General features: G+C 39.7%; 1 long non-coding RNA gene and 1 other non-coding gene across 2 annotated transcripts; both read right to left on the minus strand.

Moving 5' to 3' along the window:
- Positions 1–1,979: 1,979 nt before the first annotated feature.
- On the minus strand, positions 1,980–7,825 carry LOC118969385 (uncharacterized). The gene is made up of 4 exons (XR_005057323.2): positions 7,628–7,825; positions 6,352–6,572; positions 5,679–5,819; positions 1,980–2,767 (listed from the first exon to the last, which is right to left on the minus strand). It is a non-coding gene; the product is annotated as an uncharacterized lncRNA (long non-coding RNA).
- On the minus strand, positions 5,456–5,629 carry LOC118969462 (small nucleolar RNA SNORA81). The gene has a single exon (XR_005057386.1). It is a non-coding gene; the product is annotated as a small nucleolar RNA SNORA81 (small nucleolar RNA).
- Positions 7,826–8,200: the final 375 nt, after the last annotated feature.

Consider the following 8,200-nt stretch of genomic DNA (forward strand, 5'->3'; position numbering starts at 1 on the left):
GTTACATTCCAGCTACTTGCTTATTTCCCCCACAGCAGTTCTTTGTCCCGCTCCTCTGGTGCTCTTTCCCGCTCCCTTTCCTGGTGCATTACGGGGGTCACTCGGTATAAGACCCAGCATTTTCCCTCTCCAGATCGTGGCACTTTGAATACAGGAACGAGATGTGCCTCAGAGAAGCCTTGACTCTGTGCCAACCAGGAGAGTGGGCGCCGGTTGCCTATGTGTGGCTCCAGCAGCAAAGCCAGAGCTGGGGGTGAACATTTAGTTGGGATGAATTTAGATCATGGAGGTGCTCTTGCTGGTGTGTGGGGAGGCCACCTATTGACTATGTTTACTTTGGAGGAGTTTGGTGTTCTTTTGTTATAAAGAAGAAGTTGGGTGCCGTGAACAAGAGTAGTTCACCTTTCCTGATCTTCCCCTTATCACATCAGTACTGTCATGGGGGTTCACTATGATTGGTGTAAACAGTGGCTAAATGAGCTGTGGGGATGTGAGGTTTTGGTTTTTAAACTTCCTAATGACATTGAACCGAGGGAGGTGACTAGCTGTTCCTATTTGCCCAGGACTGTTATTACTGAATGCCTTGTATCCCAGGAAGCCCCTGCCCCAGTACACGGAAAGTCCCAGTTTGAGGTAATAAGTGCTGAAGGTTGGGGAAAAGCATAAATCCACATGTAGCCCCCCCAAATATATTGAAAGCAATATAGTTTTAGTGTCAAATGGATATTACATAAATTATCTGTCTCCCAGAATTGCTGTTACTGATGTTGGCAATCATTATTTGCTTCACAATAATTGATTGTCCATATGTGCACTATTTGCACTAAGGGATGCAACTGAAGTGTACAACCTAAGTGTGTTCTAAGTGTCAATGTTAATAGTCTATCTTTGTCTTGGCCTATGGATTGACTATTGTGATTCGTGTGGAGATAGGGCTATGAATATTGTGACAATATTTCCTAAGAATTCAGATAGTGAAAATGAAAACAATGGCCATATCAAAGCCAGCATGACATAGACATTACTGTAAAAGGTTAAATGACTGTATTATTTTAATGACAGATAGGACACATACAATTGGATTAAGGAATTTAATAACCAAAACAGTACATTCTACACAATAGACAAAAAAAGAATTTGGGATTGATCGTTGCTATGGTTTGAATGTTTGTCCCCCTTAAATTCCTCTGTTGAAATCCCAATGCCAGTGTGATGGTATTGGTAGGTGGTGGCCTTAGAGGTGTTTAGGTCATAAGGGTAGAGTCCTCCTGAATGGGATTAGTACTCTTAAGAGGCCCAAGAGAGTTGCCTTCCCCTTCCACCAAGTGAGAATACAGGAAGTCTTTGACCAGGAACTGGGCCCTCACCCAACCATGCTGGCAACCCAATGTCAGACTTCAGCCTGGAGAATCTCTCCACCATGTTTTCTATGTGACACCAGTTAAAACAACTGGTGGAATATTCACTGCCTGTCAGTGTGGTTCTTTTGACAAATTACAAACTGGTCAACAAAGATTGATAATTTGTGAGTAGGAAAAAACAAGGATCATACTCAATGTCAACCTTCCTGTAAAAAGACGTATTATAGCACCTACAGATTATTGTTATGGAACAAAAACTTTACTGATCAGTTAATTTTAGGAAACCTTCCTGTTAAGTAGCTACTTTGTATATACCAGGAAATGTTTACCATATGAGAAAAGGGAGAAATCCTACATTCTAATGCTTCCTTTTTTCAGAGGCAGAGAATGCTCAGCAGATGGTGCCAATAAACTCCTGCAACTGGCAGTCTTTGTGCCACTGCCAAGCAGCAGCAAACTGGGACTATGAAAGCTTTTTATGAAAAGCCACATTGGTTGTATCCTTTGTGTGCAATTTTCTAACTAGAATATTTACTATAGAGTGCTATTTTATTTTCTTCCTTGGAAAAATATGCAGTTATGGCAAAAAGTACAATTCTTTAAGGAATAAGGACCAACTTTAAAAGAAAAATATACTTTATTGTAATTTATTAAACATTCAACATAAAATATGGCAATTTTTCTGGTATTTAACCCTAGGATATGACTGTGGCTGGTGCTTAGCAAAAGGCTCCAGTTCACAATTACCACTAATAAAATGCTTTACTGAATAAAAACACAACACCAAAGAAAATGAATTCGAATATCTTCTTTAAAAAAATCATCTTAAAGTTTGTTCTATTCAGTCTAATGGCTAGCACAATAAAAGCAGATACACTAGTTTAATATAACTGGCTGCATTTATACAGTACATATCTTTCAGTCCACAAGTATATCATTAAATGATAAGAGAACACTCAGTATATCCATTTTTACAGAACTAGGAAATAAATTTCTAAGTAAGATTTTTACAACCCCATCTTTCATAGCCAAACCCCAACATTCAAAGTCTAAAGAGGATAAAGCCAATGATTTATTTTCCTCACAATAGCTCACAGCTAAAGTCACTTCACTATCAAAATCTTTATTTCTGATCTGTTATGAGCATTGAGACAAGCTTCTAATATTCCCAAAGAAGGAAGCACGATGCACTTTTTGTTGCCTATTCAAGCAACAGTGAGCACTGCATTCAAAACTATCTCATCCCAGGAATTAAATAAGGTCAGCCACATTCACTGGCATTTCCTCCATTGCAGTTTGTAGAAGGCCTCAGTGTCACAGCTGTAGTTTGCAGGTCTTGGTGTCACAAAGAATCCTCTCATCTCCTTCAATGTTTAAGGCCACAGCTTTCCTCCCAAATTGATTCCCTGTGCCATTTATAAACAAAAGAAAAATTATATTTATCAGAATATTACTTATCAATACTACATAAACTACTAATAATATGAGCTACTTGTTTGCCATGATTATACACAGAATGCTTCTATTTCAAGCATTACATGCTAACCATAATATCTAGAAAAAAAAGAAAAGGTTTTTTTGTAGTTAGTGCAAAAGAATTTTGTCTGGCTGTAAAATAAGATTCTATCAGGCATTGTAAGCATTATTTACAAAGCAGATGACAGTATTGTTTGTGGTAGTGAATTAAGGTCCATATCAAAAAGGGTCAGCCAAAAGGAGGTGTCAGCCTGGGACAGATATAAACACCAGGGATAAAACAAAAAGAACAGTTACTGAAGAACAGTTATTGTAGGTAAAATTGTAACATTTCCAGAATATCTCACGTGGCTTTAGTGCATTTTCATATTCTCAGGGGTGGAGAGAACTTCATCTCTGTATCAGTGGGTAATTACCTGGGCAACTGAGGGCGTGTATGAACTGAGAGTTTAATGGGAGGGGCTGGCTTGCTTGCTTGCTTCAGAAGCAGAGGAAAGAGACGGCCCTGGACTGCAGTTTGTAAGCAATAAATGGGTTTTAAATTTTATTTCTCCCTTTGACTGATTTCAGTTTTTAGAGGTATTTTGCCCTGGGATTTCCTCTCCCCAGACTTACAGTTACATAATCCATTTTGAAACACTTTTGGAATTATAAATTGCAAATATAAACTCTGGAATGTTAACACTGTTTAGGACTATGCTGTCCAATACAGTAGCCCATCACATGTAGTTATTAAAATTAAAATTAAACACAATAGAAAACACAGTTCCTAAGTTGCATAAACCATATTTCAATAGCAATATGTGGCTGTCACTACTGCGTTGTGCAGTGTAGACATAGAACATTTCCATCTCTGCAGAAAGTTGTATTAGACTTTGTCCAAGACTTAAAACTTTTTCCAGTAGTGAAGGAAAACCTCCAAAAATTGTTACGGTAACCCATATTTATCACAGCTTTCTGCTCAGCTCACCTCATATACTGTACCACAAATGACTGAGGATATTTACCACCACAGCTCTCTACCAAAATAGATAATACAACCAATCAAAAATGTCTTGGCTGGAGCAATTTTAAATATCAAATAACAAGGACAAGAGGAAAAACAAATATGGAAATACTGACTCACTCTTCATCTGAACGACATGCTGTTTCACTCATAAAACTATGTCCTAAATCAGGTCAGTGCTATTTTTGAGCACTATCTTGTCATCTATTCTAATCAGCTAGTACATATTTTTTAACAAAGTTATTTTTACATTAGTAGCAAGACATAATTCAACTTATTTAGTGATCAAGCCACTATTCCTAAAGTAGGGTCAGTATAAACTGCTACCAGAAAATACTGACAAAATCCCAATGATAAAGGAATCACCAAACAAACATGACATATGAGCAACATGACTACAACAACTCATGTTTAGGCCAAGACAACTAGATTGAACAGCATTATTGATTTTTCCTTTGAATATCAACTGTATAAAATCCAAAACCTCAGCTACATTCACATTTGCTTTACTGTGTTCTGATCAACCAGAAGTCTTCTCAAGCAGAATTTAAATACATCTTATCATGTTACTAGGTGGTAAGATTATTTTCCTGATTCATTTACCGGTTTTCAAAGTTGTCTGGTTGATAAAAGTCATACTTGAAAAGCAATATATTAATTTATCTCACCAGAATAAAAGTAAGCATTCAATGAAGATGACAAATACTCAACTAAGAATACAGTTTTCATAAGTAGTGGGCAGCTCATAGTTTTTAACCATAAATATTAGCTACATGTAAAAACTCGCGAGCCTGAGATATGACAGTATATATTCAAATTCTGATTCAAAAATCACACTCTTCTAGGCCACAAAATAGTAATGAATTACATACAAATCACATAGCTCATCGTGGAGTGTGGTTTTTATTCCACTGGAGCTGGAGCTCACAATGACTACTAAAAGTCTGCCCTGTAAATCAACTTTTGGTAGATAAATGTTATAACTAAATAAGGAATTGAAATACCAATAAATTGGTAATAATCAAAATGCAGTTTATTCCTTTGAATGCCCTCATGATAATGTCTTTTTCTGTCACCACCTGCAAAATATTAACAAGCCTTACTTTTAAGAGTCATTTGTAAAGTCAATGTTTACACTGGTAAGTATGTATGATGAGACCATGCATCCCTGGCTGCCTCAGTACAATTGCACACAGGGCTAGAAAGGTAACAGTTTTATTTTGAGCAGGAGACAAAGACAACACAGCACTTCACAGATGCATTGTAACCAGACCCTGCAATTAGTTTAAGAAAATAATAAGATATTAACAGTATCTTAGTTAATCATAGTAGGGGAAAGCTGCTCTTATCACACTAGAAACTGAAATTTCTGGCATGTATTTTCTTAGAAGCCACTCTACCCTATGTCTTGTGCTCTGAAACAGAACAGCCTGTGCACTGGTTGTGCTCTCATGTCACAAAGATCATACAATTTCTTTCCCTTCAGTTATCTCAGAGAGGAAAATGTTAATTCCTATCAGATTTGATATAAAAAGCTGTTTGATTTCTAACTCTTGTTCCTACTATTGGAAGGGACTAGTTATTCACTCTATTACTTCTGTTTAAATATAGATATTATTGTACCAAATCTTAGAACAAAGTACCCTGGACTTAGAGGTGCATCTCAGTTTTTCCACTCTCTGGCACACTTCTTTTTCTTCTTGTGTTTACTCTGCTAGCTTTTTTACAAACACCATGACATGATACTAGTTTCTGCAATTTTAGCACAGAACTTAAATTAGAAGGTTAAAAAACTCCTGGCTGTAATTTTTACATATCAATTAGAAAAACATTACCTTCTCCCAAAATTATTACAAAATATTGACCCTTTCAATGGTCAATTCTTCCTTTTTCACCAGAGTTTGAAATCATCTCTCGTGAACTTTTTGATGACTTCCACCATATCAACTGACATTAAGGCAGAGAGCAACACCACCCTAAAAAAGACAACTGTGTTGACATCTCAATTAAATAGACGTAACAGTTTTCGTAATAATACACAGAGAAATAATGTTTGAGACCAAGCGTCCCTGTCTTACTATGGAATGAAGCTAGACAGAGATTGTAGGAAACAATTGCTTTCAGCAGGGGAAAGGACAATATAGCACTTCACAGCTATACTGTAACATTTAACCCAACCCGCCAGCTACAGAAAGATCGCGCACTTTTCAATACTTGCATTTAATTTCTGGTAAATTCCAAGGATTTGACCTTTAATCCCTTAGCTCAACACTTTTATCTGCTTCATCCAAAACAAGCATCTTGATCCACTTTGGAAAGTTAAAAAAAAAGTCTTATTTAAGTGTGGGTTGTGTATTGAACTTCCTTCCAACACTACAGTATGGAATGGGTGGGGTGTAAGACTAACTTTATGTGGACAAATTTGACAAACATGACCTCAGCCAGGTGATCAAGGTCAACAACAACAGAGATAACCCTAGATACAATGAGATGAAAATGGCACTTTACCTCTGTGGTCTTCCTCTCAAAAAACCCCCATAATCCCAGTCTAATCTTGAGAAAAACATCCGACAGATTCCAGTACAAGGAAATCCTAATAAATATCTGACCAACACTCCTCAAAACTGTCAGGGTCATCAAAATCAAGGAAAATTTGAGAGTCTGTCACAGCCAAGAAGAACTTAAGAAGACATGATAGGTAAATGTAATGTGGTATCCTGAGTGGAGCCCTGCAACAGAAAAAAGACATTAGGTAAAAACTAAGGAAATTAGAATAAATTCTGGACTTCAGTTCATAATAATGTATTCAAGGGTGTTAATTAATATTATCAAATGTACCTTAGTAATGTAAGATGTTAATAATATGGGAAACTGGGTACAAGGTATATGGGAACTTTCTGAATTATCTTCTCAAGTTTTCTGCAAAACAAAAACTGTCCTAAAATATAAAGTCTATTAAAGAAAAGTCTATCACTTCTAGATAGATACTCATGTGTGGCAACTACTTAAGCAAGTAGGCTAATTATTTTCCCTCCTTTACCCAAAATACCATATAAAAAATGCCCTAGGTAAAATATGGCAATACTTACAAAGACATTTCTACTGAACATATCAAATGTTCTCCCTGGAGTATCAATAACTATGTGCTGCTTCAGTCTGCGTTTTTTGCTTTTCAGGCATCCCTGCCCCATCACTTACTAGTTGTATAACCTTGGGCTAGGCCCTCTGGGTTTCATCAGAACAGGGATTACAGGAACGCTCCCTATGTGGAGGATGCTGGGAAAGCACAGTGCAAGTGGTTAGGAGCTGTCCAAATGTTATTCTTACCTAGGGTTGACAGGACGCCCAGTTAAGTTTCAGACACACAAGTAATAGTTTAAACTTAAAATTTACTTTATATGGGGACATTTTTGTACTAGAACTTATTTATCTGAAATTTAAACTTAGTACCGTCCAGTGCTTTTATTGCTAATTCTGGCAATTCTCTTCTTGCCCCGATGGCGAGGGGCGCATGGAGGAGGGCAGGCCCAGCCCCACTCTCCCCCACTCCCGAAATGGAGAAACTGAGAAACGGCGGGCTGAAGGGCGGACGCCGGGAGGGGGAAGAGAACGAAGGGCTGGGTACAGGAGGACTTCCTCTCGGAGGTGGGCCTGAACGCTGACTCACCGGTGAAACACTCTCTCCTCCCTCCCAGCCGCGCCCCTCCGCACCTCTCACCGCGCAGGCTGGCCCAACCGCCCCGCCCCCGCCCGCGAGCAGGAACTCAACCGCCCCTCCACTCACCGCTACCTAGGGCAGCCGCGGCTCGGGAGGCTCTCCACCGGTACCTCTCAGCCGCCCCCGGCAGCACCGACACCACCCAGGCCGCCGCCGTAGCTGCGGAGCCTGGCTGCCTGCGGATCTGCCGCTGCGTCTCAGATGTCACCCAACTCATCCCTCCTCTCCGTAGAAATCTCTTGTCCGCTTCTGGCCGCCGTCCAGGTCAGAACCAAGAGATAGGCCAATCCGAGCCAGGAATTCGGAGGGGGCGTTATCGCTAAAACCAATCAGAGAGCAGAGCAGGGCGGTGACGCGGATTGGCCAAGCGGGCCGCGTGCCCCCGGGTGTGCTCCCTGCTGCCTCCGCCCATGGGCTCAGGACCTGCTGGGGAGGGGTCTGCGGTCCTCACGCTCCTTAGGCCTCGGGGCGGCCACATCCAAGCGTTCTTCTGTGGTCCTTAGGATTCTTTTTCTCTCATGGCCTCCAGGGCAAAGAACCCTCCATGACCGTTATCTTTAGGGCCTCTGGGGGAAAGAAGGGAGGGGAATTATGGCAGGATATAAAGGGGTGTGGGTAACAATACAGAATTCTATGTTT

Source organism: Manis javanica, chromosome 3, assembly GCF_040802235.1.
Source record: "Manis javanica isolate MJ-LG chromosome 3, MJ_LKY, whole genome shotgun sequence".
Classification (NCBI taxonomy): domain Eukaryota; kingdom Metazoa; phylum Chordata; class Mammalia; order Pholidota; family Manidae; genus Manis; species Manis javanica.